The sequence below is a fragment of the Somniosus microcephalus genome, chromosome 4, assembly GCF_052327205.1.
Source record: "Somniosus microcephalus isolate GS21.2 chromosome 4, FLI_Smic_1.0, whole genome shotgun sequence".
Classification (NCBI taxonomy): Eukaryota; Metazoa; Chordata; class Chondrichthyes; order Squaliformes; family Somniosidae; genus Somniosus; species Somniosus microcephalus.
This window is the reverse complement of record NC_140990.1, coordinates 347,186,903-347,201,920: the sequence shown is the minus strand read 5'-3', so window position 1 is coordinate 347,201,920 and position 15,018 is coordinate 347,186,903.

Sequence of the window (15,018 nt, the reverse complement as noted above, 5' to 3'; positions counted from 1 at the left end):
TCCAATCACGGACTGTCCCACAGGAGCTCCAATCACAGACTGTCCCACAGGAGCTCCAATCACAGACTGTCCCACAGGAGCTCCAATCACAGACTGTCCCACAGGAGCTCCAATCACAGATTGTCCCACAGGAGCTCCAATCACAGACTGTCCCACAGGAGCTCCAATCACAGACTGTCCCACAGGAGCTCCAATCACAGACTGTCCCACAGGAGCTCCAATCACAGACTGTCCCACAGGAGCTCCAATCACAGACTGTCCCACAGGAGCTCCCCCAATCACAGACTGTCCCACAGGAGCTCCAATCACAGACTGTCTCACAGGAGCTCCAATCACAGACTGTCCCACAGGAGCTCCAATCACAGACTGTCCCACAGGAGCTCCAATCACAGACTGTCCCACAGGAGCTCCAATCACAGACTGTCCCACAGGAGCTCCAATCACAGACTGTCCCACAGGAGCTCCAATCACAGACTGTCCCACAGGAGCTCCAATCACAGACTGTCCCACAGGAGCTCCAATCACAGACTGTCCCACAGGAGCTCCAATCACAGACTGTCCCACAGGAGCTCCAATCACGGACTGTACCACAGGAGCTCCAATCACAGACTGTCCCACAGGAGCTCCAATCACAGACTGTCCCACAGGAGCTCCAATCACAGACTGTCTCACAGGAGCCCCAATCACAGACTGTCACACAGGAGCTCCAATCACAGACTGTCCCACAGGAGCCCCAATCACAGACTGTCCCACAGGAGCCCCAATCACAGACTGTCCCACAGGAGCTCCAATCACAGACTGTCCCACAGGAGCTCCAATCACGGACTGTCCCACAGGAGCTCCAATCACAGACTGTCCCACAGGAGCTCCAATCACAGACTGTCCCACAGGAGCCCCAATCACTGACTGTCCCACAGGAGCCCCAATCACAGACTGTCCCACAGGAGCTCCAATCACAGACTGTCCCACAGGAGCCCCAATCACAGACTGTCCCACAGGAGCCCCAATCACTGACTGTCCCACAGGAGCTCCAATCACAGACTGTCCCACAGGAGCTCCAATCACAGACTGTCCCACAGGAGCTCCAATCACAGACTGTCCCACAGGAGCTCCAATCACAGACTGTCCCACAGGAGCTCCAATCAGAGACTGTCCCACAGGAGCTCCAATCACAGACTGTCCCACAGGAGCACCAATCACAGACTGTCCCACAGGAGCTCCAATCACAGACTGTCCCACAGGAGCCCCAATCACAGACTGTCCCACAGGAGCTCCAATCACAGACTGTCCCACAGGAGCCCCAGTCACAGACTGTCTCACAGGAGCTCCAATCACAGACTGTCCCACAGGAGCTCCAATCACAGACTGTCCCACAGGAGCCCCAATCACAGACTGTCCCACAGGAGCTCCAATCACAGACTGTCCCACAGGAGCTCCAATCACAGACTGTCCCACAGGAGCTCCCCCAATCACAGACTGTCCCACAGGAGCCCCAATCACAGACTGTCCCACAGGAGCTCCAATCACAGACTGTCCCACAGGAGCTCCAATCACAGACTGTCCCACAGGAGCCCCAATTACAGACTGTCCCACAGGAGCTCCAATCACAGACTGTCCCACAGGAGCTCCAATCACAGACTGTCCCACAGGAGCTCCAATCACAGACTGTCCCACAGGAGCTCCAATCACAGACTGTCCCACAGGAGCTCCAATCACAGACTGTCCCACAGGAGCCCCAATCACAGACTGTCCCACAGGAGCTCCAATCACAGACTGTCCCACAGGAGCCCCAATCACAGACTGTCCCACAGGAGCTCCAATCACAGAGTGTCCCACAGGAGCTCCAATCACAGACTGTCCCACAGGAGCTCCCCCAATCACAGACTGTCCCACAGGAGCTCCAATCACAGACTGTCCCACAGGAGCTCCAATCACAGACTGTCCCACAGGAGCTCCAATCACAGACTGTCCCACAGGAGCTCCAATCACAGACTGTCCCACAGGAGCTCCAATCACAGACTGTCCCACAGGAGCCCCAATCACAGACTGTCCCACAGGAGCCCCAATCACAGACTGTCCCACAGGAGCTCCAATCACAGACTGTCTCACAGGAGCTCCAATCACAGACTGTCCCACAGGAGCTCCAATCACAGAGTGTCCCACAGGAGCCCCAATCACAGACTGTCCCACAGGAGCCCCAATCACAGAGTGTCCCACAGGAGCTCCAATCACAGAATGTCTCACAGGAGCTCCAATCACAGACTGTCCCACAGGAGCCCCAATCACAGAGTGTCCCACAGGAGCTCCAATCACAGAATGTCTCACAGGAGCTCCAATCACAGACTGTCTCACAGGAGCTCCAATCACAGACTGTCACACAGGAGCTCCAATCACAGACTGTCACACAGGAGCTCCAATCACAGAATGTCCCACAGGAGCTCCAATCACAGACTGTCCCACAGGAGCCCCAATCACAGACTGTCCCACAGGAGCTCCAATCACAGAGTGTCCCACAGGAGCTCCAATCACAGACTGTCCCACAGGAGCTCCAATCACAGACTGTCCCACAGGAGCTCCCCCAATCACAGACTGTCCCACAGGAGCTCCAATCACAGACTGTCCCACAGGAGCCCCAATCACAGACTGTTGCACAGGAGCTCCAATCACAGGCTGTCCCACAGGAGCTCCAATCACAGACTGTCCCACAGGAGCTCCAATCACAGACTGTCCCACAGGAGCTCCAATCACTGACTGTCCCACAGGAGCTCCAATCACAGACTGTCCCACAGGAGCTCCAATCACAGACTGTTCCACAGGAGCTCCAATCACAGACTGTCCCACAGGAGCTCCAATCACAGACTGTCCCACAGGAGCTCCAATCACAGACTGTCCCACAGGAGCTCCAATCACAGACTGTCCCACAGGAGCTCCAATCACAGACTGTCCCACAGGAGCTCCAATCACAGACTGTCCCACAGGAGCTCCAATCACAGACTGTTCCACAGGAGCTCCAATCACAGACTGTCCCACAGGAGCCCCAATCACAGACTGTCCCACAGGAGCTCCAATCACAGACTGTCCCACAGGAGCCCCAATCAATGACTGTCCCACAGGAGCCCCAATCACTGACTGTCCCACAGGAGCCCCAATCACAGACTGTCCCACAGGAGCTCCAATCACAGACTGTCCCACAGGAGCCCCAATCACAGACTGTCCCACAGGAGCCCCAATCAATGACTGTCCCACAGGAGCCCCAATCACAGACTGTCCCACAGGAGCCCCAATCACAGACTGTCCCACAGGAGCCCCAATCACAGACTGTCCCACAGGAGCTCCAATCACAGACTGTCCCACAGGAGCCCCAGTCACAGACTGTCCCACAGGAGCCCCAATCACAGACTGTCCCACAGGAGCTCCAATCACAGACTGTCCCACAGGAGCCCCAATCACGGACTGTCCCACAGGAGCTCCAATCACAGACTGTCCCACAGGAGCTCCAATCACAGACTGTCCCACAGGAGCCCCAATCACAGACTGTCCCACAGGAGCCCCAATCACAGACTGTCCCACAGGAGCCCCAATCACAGACTGTCCCACAGGAGCTCCAATCACAGACTGTCCCACAGGAGCTCCAATCACAGACTGTCCCACAGGAGCTCCAATCACAGACTGTCCCACAGGAGCCCCAATCACAGACTGTCCCACAGGAGCCCCAATCACAGACTGTCCCACAGGAGCCCCAATCACAGACTGTCCCACAGGAGCTCCAATCACAGACTGTCCCACAGGAGCCCCAATCACAGACTGTTCCACAGGAGCTCCAATCACAGGCTGTCCCACAGGAGCTCCAATCACAGGCTGTCCCACAGGAGCTCCAATCACAGACTGTCCCACAGGAGCTCCAATCAGAGACTGTCCCACAGGAGCCCCAATCACTGACTGTCCCACAGGAGCTCCAATCACAGACAGTCCCACAGGAGCTCCAATCACAGGCAGTCCCACAGGAGCTCCAATCACTGACTGTCCCACAGGAGCTCCAATCACAGACTGTCCCACAGGAGCCCCAATCACAGACTGTCTCACAGGAGCTCCAATCACAGACTGTCCCACAGGAGCTCCAATCACAGACTGTCCCACAGGAGCCCCAATCACAGACTGTCCCACAGGAGCTCCAATCACAGACTGTCCCACAGGAGCTCCAATCACAGACTGTCCCACAGGAGCCCCAATCACAGACTGTCCCACAGGAGCTCCAATCACAGAGTGTCCCACAGGAGCTCCAATCACAGACTGTCACACAGGAGCCCCAATCACAGACTGTCCCACAGGAGCTCCAATCACAGACAGTCCCACAGGAGCTCCAATCACAGACAGTCCCACAGGAGCTCCAATCACAGACTGTCCCACAGGAGCTCCAATCACAGACAGTCCCACAGGAGCTCCAATCACAGACAGTCCCACAGGAGCTCCAATCACAGACAGTCCCACAGGAGCCGCAATCACAGACTGTCCCACAGGAGCTCCAATCACAGACTGTCCCACAGGAGCTCCAATCACAGACTGTCCCACAGGAGCTCCAATCACAGACTGTACCACAGAAGCTCCAATCACTGACTGTCCCACAGGAGCTCCAATCACAGACTGTACCACAGGAGCCCCAGTCACAGACTGTCCCACAGGAGCCCCAATCACAGACTGTCCCACAGGAGCTCCAATCACAGACTGTCCCACAGGAGCCCCAATCACAGACTGTCCCACAGGAGCTCCAATCACAGACTGTCCCACAGGAGACCCAATCACAGACTGTCCCACAGGAGCTCCAATCACAGACTGTCTCACAGGAGCTCCAATCACAGACTGTCCCACAGGAGCTCCAATCACAGACTGTCCCACAGGAGCTCCAATCACAGACTGTCCCACAGGAGCTCCAATCACAGACTGTCCCACAGGAGCTCCAATCACAGACTGTCCCACAGGAGCTCCAATCACAGACTGTCCCACAGGAGCTCCAATCACAGACTGTCCCACAGGAGCTCCAATCACAGACTGTCCCACAGGAGCTCCAATCACAGACTGTCCCACAGGAGCTCCAATCACAGACTGTCCCACAGGAGCCCCAATCACAGACTGTCCCACAGGAGCCCCAATCACAGACTGTCCCACAGGAGCTCCAATCACAGACTGTCCCACAGGAGCCCCAATCACAGACTGTCCCACAGGAGCTCCAATCACAGACTGTCCCACAGGAGCTCCAATCACAGACTGTCCCACAGGAGCCCCAATCACAGACTGTACCACAGGAGCTCCAATCACAGAATGTCCCACAGGAGCTCCAATCACAGACTGTCCCACAGGAGCTCCAATCACAGACTGTCCCACAGGAGCCCCAATCACAGACTGTCCCACAGGAGCTCCAATCACAGACTGTCCCACAGGAGCTCCAATCACAGACTGTCCCACAGGAGCTCCAATCACAGACTGTCCCACAGGAGCCCCAATCACAGACTGTCCCACAGGAGCTCCAATCACAGACTGTCCCACAGGAGCTCCAATCACTGACTGTCCCACAGGAGCTCCAATCACGGACTGTCCCACAGGAGCTCCAATCACGGACTGTCCCACAGGAGCTCCAATCACAGACTGTCCCACAGGAGCTCCAATCACTGACTGTCCCACAGGAGCTCCAATCACGGACTGTCCCACAGGAGCTCCAATCACAGACTGTCCCACAGGAGCCCCAATCACAGACTGTCCCACAGGAGCTCCAATCACAGACTGTCCCACAGGAGCTCCAATCACTGACTGTCCCACAGGAGCTCCAATCACAGACTGTCCCACAGGAGCTCCAATCACAGACTGTCCCACAGGAGCCCCAATCACAGACTGTCCCACAGGAGCCCCAATCACAGACTGTCCCACAGAAGCTCCAATCACAGACTGTCCCACAGGAGCTCCAATCACAGACTGTCCCACAGGAGCTCCAATCACAGACTGTCCCACAGGAGCTCCAATCAGAGACTGTCCCACAGGAGCCCCAATCACTGACTGTACCACAGGAGGTCCAATCACAGACTGTCCCACAGGAGCCCCAATCACAGACTGTCCCACAGGAGCTCCAATCACAGACTGTCCCACAGGAGCTCCAATCACAGACTGTCCCACAGGAGCTCCAATCACAGACTGTCCCACAGGAGCTCCAATCAGAGACTGTCCCACAGGAGCTCCAATCACGGACTGTACCACAGGAGGTCCAATCACAGACTGTCCCACAGGAGCCCCAATCACAGACTGTCCCACAGGAGCCCCAATCACGGACTGTCCCACAGGAGCCCCAATCACGGACTGTCCCACAGGAGCTCCAATCACTGACTGTCCCACAGGAGCCCCAATCACAGACTGTCCCACAGGAGCTCCAATCACTGACTGTCCCACAGGAGCTCCAATCACAGACTGTCCCACAGGAGCTCCAATCACGGACTGTCCCACAGGAGCTCCAATCACTGACTGTCCCACAGGAGCTCCAATCACAGACTGTCCCACAGGAGCTCCAATCACGGACTGTCCCACAGGAGCTCCAATCACAGACTGTCCCACAGGAGCTCCAATCACAGACTGTCCCACAGGAGCTCCAATCACGGACTGTACCACAGGAGGTCCAATCACAGACTGTCCCACAGGAGCCCCAATCACAGACTGTCCCACAGGAGCCCCCCCAATCACAGACTGTCCCACAGGAGCCCCAATCACGGACTGTCCCACAGGAGCCCCAATCACGGACTGTCCCACAGGAGCTCCAATCACTGACTGTCCCACAGGAGCTCCAATCACAGACTGTCCCACAGGAGCTCCAATCACGGACTGTCCCACAGGAGCTCCAATCACGGACTGTCCCACAGGAGCTCCAATCACGGACTGTACCACAAGTGATCCTCTTCCTCCAGTCACGCTCACACTACTGCTCGTCACTCCAATATCTCTAATATTCCTGTCCTTGCCCCAATTCCCTTCCCGACTGTCAGCCTGTCGGAACTGTCAGAACGTGCTCAGCGCAGAGCCGGAACAAGACTCTTCCCAAATAAATAACGGATTTATCTATTCTTCGTTCATCTACTGAGTACTGAACGTGGTTACTATATTAAGCCTCAGCCTAACCCACTCTCTGCTCAGACCACTCGCCCTGCTCCATACCAGTCAAAGCCAGACACGGCCTCTCGAATCAGAGTCTTCCCTGCGGACACAGTCTGGGAGCAAGCTGATATCTCACTTCAAGCACTTTGACTGATTCCCCTCACTGTGCTTCAGGCTAACATTAACAGACCTGGGCCTGTGGCAGAGTGAGAGAGAGAGATAACGACAGACAGAGTAAGAGGGATGGAGTTGGCAATCAGGGGCACTTTACAACATAAAGAGATGATGCGGCTGCAGATAATTGACAGACGGGAGCCATTGATCCTGCACCTCTCACTATCGTCAGGCTAACATCTTTCAATTAGGGGCCTGAGGGAGGTCGCTCCACAAAGTGAGTGGAGAGGGGCTGCCTGGGGTGGGGACAATTAGACAGAAGTGAAGGAGAGAGAACTGAGAGAAAGAGATGGAGAGAGAGGGGTGAGAGAGACAGGGAGGGGAGAGAAAGAGAGAGAGGGAGGGGGAGAGGGAGATGCAGGGAGGGGGCGAGAGAGAGGGGAGAGAGACAGAGAGAAGAGAGGAGTGAGAGAGAGACAGAGAAGAAGAGAGGAGTGAGAGAGGTGGAGAGAGGGGAAAGAGGGTAGAGCGGGGAGAGAGTTGGCAAGGGGGCTAAGAGATGGAGTGAGGGAGCGAGAGAGAGGGGACAGGGGGCAGAGGGAGAAATGGAGAGTGGGCGAGAGAGAGAGAGACAGAGAGATGGAGAGAGAAGAGAGAAATGGATAGAGGAAGGAGGAGAGAGGAGAAAGAGGGGGATAGAGAGAGAGAGGGGAGAGATACCAACACAAATCAATGGATGAGCAGAGAGGTTGAAGGGTCCATGTATAGAAATCACTAAAAGCCAGTGCACAGGTACAAACAATGTTTTAAAAGGCAAACGGAATGTTGGCCTTTATCTCGAGGGGGATTGACCTCGGCACCGGCTACGGACATGACAACAGCACACACAGCCAATCAACCCGGCAAAGTCCTCCTCACCAACATCTGGGGACTGTACCAAAATTGGGAGAGTTGTCCCACAGACTAGTCCAGCAACAGCCCGACATAGTCATACTCACAGAATCATACCTTTCAGCCAATGTCCCAGACTCCTCCATCACCATCCCTGGGTATGTCCTGTCCCACCGGCAGGACAGACCCACCAGGGGTGGTGGCACAGTGGTATACAGTCGGGAAGGAGTGGCCCTGGGAGTCATAGAATAGAATCATAGAATGGTTACAGCACAGAAGGAGGCCATTCAGGAAAGGGAATTAGGGGTTACGGGGAGCGGGCAGGGAAGTGGGCGTGAGTCTAGGTTCGGATCAGCCATGATCCTATTGAATGGCGGAGCAGGCCCGAGGGGCCGTATGGCCTACTCCTGCTCCTACTTCTTATGTTCTTATGTTCTTCTGTAGCCCATCGAGCCCATGCCGGCTCTCTACAAGAGCACTTCAGCGAGTCCCACTCCCCCGCCCTTTCCCTGTAGCCCTGCAAATGTTTTTCCTTCAGGTTCTTATCTAATTCTCTTTTGAAAGCCACAATTGAATCTGCCCCCACCACCCTTTCAGGCAGTGCATTCCAGATCTTAACCACTCGCTGCATAAAATAGTTTTTCCTCATGTCGCCTTTGGATCTTCTGCCAATCACCTTAAATCTGTGTCCTCTGGTTCTCGACCCTTCCGCCAATGGGAACAGTTTCTCTCTACCTACTCTGTCCAGACCCCTCATGATTTTGAACACCTCTATCAAATCTCCTCTCAATCTGCTCTGTTCTAAGGAGAACAACCCCAGCTTCTCCAGTCTATCCACGTAACTGAAGCTCCTCATCCATGGAACCATTCTTGTAAATCTCCTCTGCACCCTCTCTAAGGCCTTCACATCCTTCCTAAAGTGCGGTGCCCAGAATTGGACACAATACTCCAGTTGAGGCCGAACCAGTGTTTTATAAAGGTTCATCATCACTTCCTTGCTTTTGTACTCTATGCCTCTATTTATGAAGCCCAGAATCCCGTAAGCTCTTTTAACCCATTTCTCAACCTGCCCTGCCACCTTCAATGATTTGTGCACACATACCCCCAGGTCTCTCTGTTCGTGCACCCCCTTTAGGATTGTACCTTTAGTTTATATGTCCTCTCCTCGTTCTTCCTACCAAAATGTATCACTTCGCACTTTTCTGCGTTAAATTTAATCTGCCACATATCCACCCATTCCACCAGCCTGTCTATGTCTTCCTGAAGTCTATCACTCTCCTCCTCACTGTTCACTATACTTCCAAGTTTTGTGTAATATGCAAATTTTAAAATTGTGCCCTGTACACCCAGGTCCAAGTCATTAATATATATCAAGAAAAGCAGTGGTCCTAGTACCGACCCCTGGGGAACACCACTGTATACCTTCCTCCAGTCCGAAAAACAACCGTTCACCCCTACTCTCTGTTTCCTGTCACTTAGCCAATTCCGTATCCATGCTGTCACTGTCCATTTTATTCCATGGGCTTCAACTTTGCTGGCAAGCCTATTATGTGGCACTTTATCAAACGCCTTTTGGAAGCCCATGTACACCACGTCAACTGTATTACCCTCATCAACCCTCTCTGTTACCTCATCAAAAAACTCAATGGGGGAAAAATTCAGTTGGTTGTGCCTCCCGTTAGCGCCTTAAGAGGGCGTTAACGGGACGCAACGCAACTAGTGCCCGGGCGCGGCACTGCCCACGCCTCCCGCAAAATTCAGCAGGAGGTTAGTGCTGGCACTAACCGGTAGCGCCCTGCGGCGCTGCGCCGCTGGCGATGAAGTCATTGGCGTGCGCAGCGCCCCGCTCATGCCCCGGCCACGATCTTCGGGAGCACCCCCTGACTTACCGCCAGACGCTATGTCCGACAGGGTCAGGGGGGCGTACCTGCGGCCGGGGAGGCGCAATTTAAAGGCGAGGTGCGGGGCGGCCATTTTTGTTGCTGGCCGCCTGCCAGCACCTGCCTGTGCTCCCGTCCCCGGCCCCCTGAACCCCCCCCCCCCGCGAAGTGCCAGCTGCGCTCCAAGAGCCCAGCACTTCTCTCGAGTGCCGGGCTCTTTTGCCTGCACTCCCGATCCCCGGGGGCCCAGGGAGGGGGAGGAAGGGCAATATCGCGGCGCGACGTGCTGCAGCGTGTGGCACTGCGGCACATAACGCCGCAATATTGACTCGCAGCACCCCAAGAGGGATGCGGGGCGCTTCCAGTAGCGCCCCGCTTCCCTCTTGGGGCGCAACCATTCAATTTCAGGCGCGGGGATGCTAATTTTCCCGGGGCGCTACTTTTAGCGCACTGGCGAAGTTAGTGCCCCAATTGGGGCGCTACTCAATTTTTAGCCCGATCAATTTAGTTCAACATTATGACACTATGGGCTCGATTTTGCCAGTCTGGGCTGGCTGGGGCGTGTCAGGTGGTTTTCGTGTCAGGACCCCGACTCCAGTGTGATGTGGGGAAAAAGAGCGATTTTCCTCTAATTGGGTACTTGATTTCCAGCGTGTGCGAACCCCTGGCCCAATTAGTCTTTCCATCCTGAAAGTTGCCTCCGATGACGTCATCAGTGCTGCTGGATTTAAGGCCTGCAAGCAGCCTCGCTTCTTCTGGAGACTGGAAACGCTTTGGACATTGTATGAAGGACTTCATTTACCGACCATGTCCACCAGCAAGCTAAAGTGTGCACCTCGATTGGATGAGCCCTCCCTCCAAGCTCTGGTGCAGGGAGCAAGATCTAATAAGGAGGTGCTCTTCCCTTCCTCAGGGAGAAAAAAGCCACCACAACAGACTAAATCTGTGTGGCTGCAAGTGGCCCAGCAGGTCAATGCCATCTCTATGTGCCGCAGAACCTGGCTGCAGTGCAGGAAGAGGTTTCATGACCTTATCCGCACAGGAAAAGTGAGTATGACTTTCCCATCACCCTCAATCTGATCCCTATCGCCTCTCCTCACCAGCACTCTGCTTTGCCAACCTCTTCCTCCACATCCCACTTGACCCTGACATCCCTGCACCCTTACCCATTCCCTGTCTATCTATGGTCACATTCACTTAACTATTCAACCATGCAGCCCTCACACTCCCTATCACTGTGATGTAATGATAACTTACAACACACAGGGAGGGTCCTTTGTCTCCTTCTAAGCATCTATGCTATGGATTCTCTACACTCACTCCTTCATTCTCACTCAAACTCCATTTGTGTCCCTCATTGCAGGAAAAGAGAGCCCACAATAAGAGGGAAAGAGCGAGGATAGGAGGAAGGCCACCCTCAGTAGCGCAGCTCACCACCTCGGAGGAGGCGGCCCTGGAAATTGCCGGGATCGAGGAGGTTTCCCAAGTGGGGGACGGACAGGCGGGCGCGTCACAGCAAACTGGTGACAGAATAGTTTGGCATCTCTCTCATTGACATTGCATGAGTGACTGATAATGAATCTGATGCTCTAACAGATGGACTTATGATCATCTGCACTGTTCAATGTGCATGTAACCTTGACCTCACATCTCTAACTCTTTCCTCTACTCCCCCACAGGACCATCGAGAGCCCCCATCCCCACTGTCCAGGGGGAACAGCCGGAGTTTCAAAGACTCCTCAGAGGAAGCTGCAACCTCTGAGGGCACAGCGTCAGCAGAATTCAGCGCACACAGGACCAGCACAGACACTCACACCTCGGTGGGACCTTCAGGACATAGAGCAGTGTTGTCACCTGGTGTATCACAGCTCACAAGTGAGCATCAACAGATTGTGGAGGCAAGGACAGCAGTGGAGTGTCCTCGTCGCAATGGAGAGGATGACCCCAGCTTGGCTCTGCTGCATGTCGACCCTGTACCTCCGAGTCCATCCAGAAGGAGTGTATAGTAATCTGGGATGTAATGTTTAAGTTATCCACCAGATGGAGCCAAATATTAAGGGTTCACATTCACCAGTATTTAAGGTAATGGATCATGTATTCAATGTCCTGGTACACCAGTTTATACGGTAATGTGGCATTGCATTATGGGTATGATTCAGAGGTGAATCCTCCATCTTGCCATCGTGCAGTAAGAATTGTGTGCTTTGCTTGCAGCCTGTAAGAGATGTTTCTCTGCTACACCGTGTAATTAAACAATTGGGTTTTGTTCCTAATATCTCGCTTCTCTCAGTTTCTGACCTTACCACTCGGATATCACATATTGGCGATGAGGATCAACAGATCACATCTTGAAGAAGGAAAAAAAAAGAGCACTGAATAGAGGATCATGGCTGCTACGGTAGGAAAGATCTCTGCTTTTGATGTTCAGACGCAGACCTGGGATGAATACTGCGAGTTGCTGATGCATTTCTTTGAAGCAAATGATATAAATGATGTCGGAAAAAGGAGAGCTATTTTGCTCAGTTCCATGGGGAGTCAGACGTATAGTTTAATGAGAAACTTATGCAGTCCTGAAAAACCTGGAGACAGATCATTTGCTGACTTAGTGGCCTTGCTGAAGGACCATTTCAATCCCAGACCGAGTGAGATTGTACAGCGTTTCAAATTTAATTCACGGAACAGAAAACTGGAAGAGACTGTATTGGATTATGTAGCGGTGTTGAGGAAATTGGCACACGATTGCAATTACGGGAACAACCTGAAAGACATGCTGAGAGATAGGCTAGTTTGCGGGATAATGGATGATCGAATGCAGAGGAGATTATTGTCCGTGACTGGGCTTACGTATGAAAAAGCATTGGGACTTGCTCAAGCCATAGAGACAGCAAACCGAGATGTAAAAGAAATACAAGGTTCCGACTGGGCTACTACAAAGCAAGTTGCAGGTCAGGTTGTTGTGCACCAGTTAAACATGAGTCAGAAACCACAACGTGAGCATGTAAAGGCATGTTATAGATGCAATGGTGATCACCTGGTGAGGGAATGCAGGTTTCTGGAGGAAAAGTGCCACAAGTGTGGGAAAAAAAGACATATAAAACGTGCATGCAGGGCAAAAGCAATCATGGAGGAATATAAACCAAAAGGGGGAGGAAAGCAAAACCTAGGAAGAGAAGTGAAAAAACAGGGAGCACATCACATCAGCGGAGAAGCTGAGAAAGAAGACGACATGTTCATAATGCATAGTATGGTAGAGGTATGGTAGAGAACATTCCAAAAGTGGATCCTATCACTTTGCAACTGACAGTAAATGACTCTAAGGTCAACTTTGAAGTGGATACAGGATGCGGTGTGACCATAATGAACAGGGAGGAGTACTCAAAATTGTGGAACCGTGCAAAAGTTCCAGAGTTAAAGTCTTGCTCTATGCAGCTTAAAACATATACCGGTGAACGAGTGGCGACATTGGGTACAGCTACTGTAACTGTGCAACACAGGGACACCGTGGAACAGCTACCTGTAGTTGTAGTATCGGGTTCTGGACCAAACTTGTTAAGTCGGGGCTGGATACAAGAACTTAAATTAGATTGGGGAGCAATAAATCAAATAGAGGGAGGCAAACAATTGTCTTTGCAAGAAGTGTTGATTGAACATGAGAACGTGTTCAAGGAAGAACTTGGCACATTTAATGGCCCCCCAGCTAAGATTTATGTAGACAAGGAGGCACTGCCAAGGTTTTTTAAACAACGACCTGTGCCGTATGCTATGAAACCGAAGGTAGAGGTTGAGCTTGATCGTCTTTTCAGAGAGAACATACTGGAACCCGTGAAATGTTCAGAATGGGCAGCTCCCATTGTACCTGTTTTAAAACCGGACAATTCGGTAAGACTCTGTGGAGATTATAAATTGACAGTAAATAGGGTGTCTAAACTAGAACAGTCTCCTATTCCCAAAACAGAGGATCTCTTTGCGAACCTGGCTGGAGGGAAGAAATTCACGAAGCTGGATATGAGTCATGCATACTTGCAGATTACACTAGATGAGGAATCCAAGCAGTATGTAACCATAAATACACACAAGGGTTTGTTTACCTATAACCACTTACCATTCGGTGTCTCATCTAGTCCAGCTATTTTCCAGAGGACTATCGAGGGTGTACTGCAAGGGATCCCACATGTTTCAATCTATCTGGATGACATTCTGGTGACGGGAAGAACCGACCAGGAACATCTGAGCACTCTGAGAGAGGTACTACAAAGATTGGATAAGGCTGGGATACGGCTCAAGAGGAGTAAGTGCACTTTCCTGGGGAATGAGGCTGTGTTCCTGGGACACAGAGTGGACGCCACCGGGCTCCATCCAATCAAGGAGAAGGTACAAGCACTGCAGGAGGCCCCAGCCCCTACCAATGTGATGGAGTTAAAAGCTTACCTGGGACTGCTAAACTATTATAATAGATTTTTACCAAACTTGGCAACAGTGTTAGCCCCTCTTCACAAACTTCTGCGCAAGGAGACACAGTGGCAGTGGGAAGAGGAACAGGGGGTTTCATTTGAACAGTCCAAGAAGCTGATGCTGTCCTCGGATGTGCTGGTTCACTACAATGCAGAGAAAGACATCATTCTCTCTTGTGATGCTTCACCTTACGGGGTGGGGGCGGTTCTTTCACACTGCATGGAAGATGGAACTGAAAGACCAATAGGGTTTATGTCTTGAACTCTGACACCGGCGGGAAAAAACTATTCCCAGTTAGATAAAGAGAGGTTAGCAGTAATGTTTGGGTTACAGAGGTTTCACAAGTACATATATGGCAGGAAATTCACCATATGCACCGATCATAAACCTCTTCTATCTCTTTTTAATGAAATGAAAGCAGTACCACAGATGGTGTCACCCCGGATCCAGAGGTGGGCAGTGACGTTGAGGGCATATGAGTATGTCATCGTTTACAAGGCTGGCAAGTACCATGGGAACGCAGATGCCTTGAGCCATCTTCCACTGCCAGGTA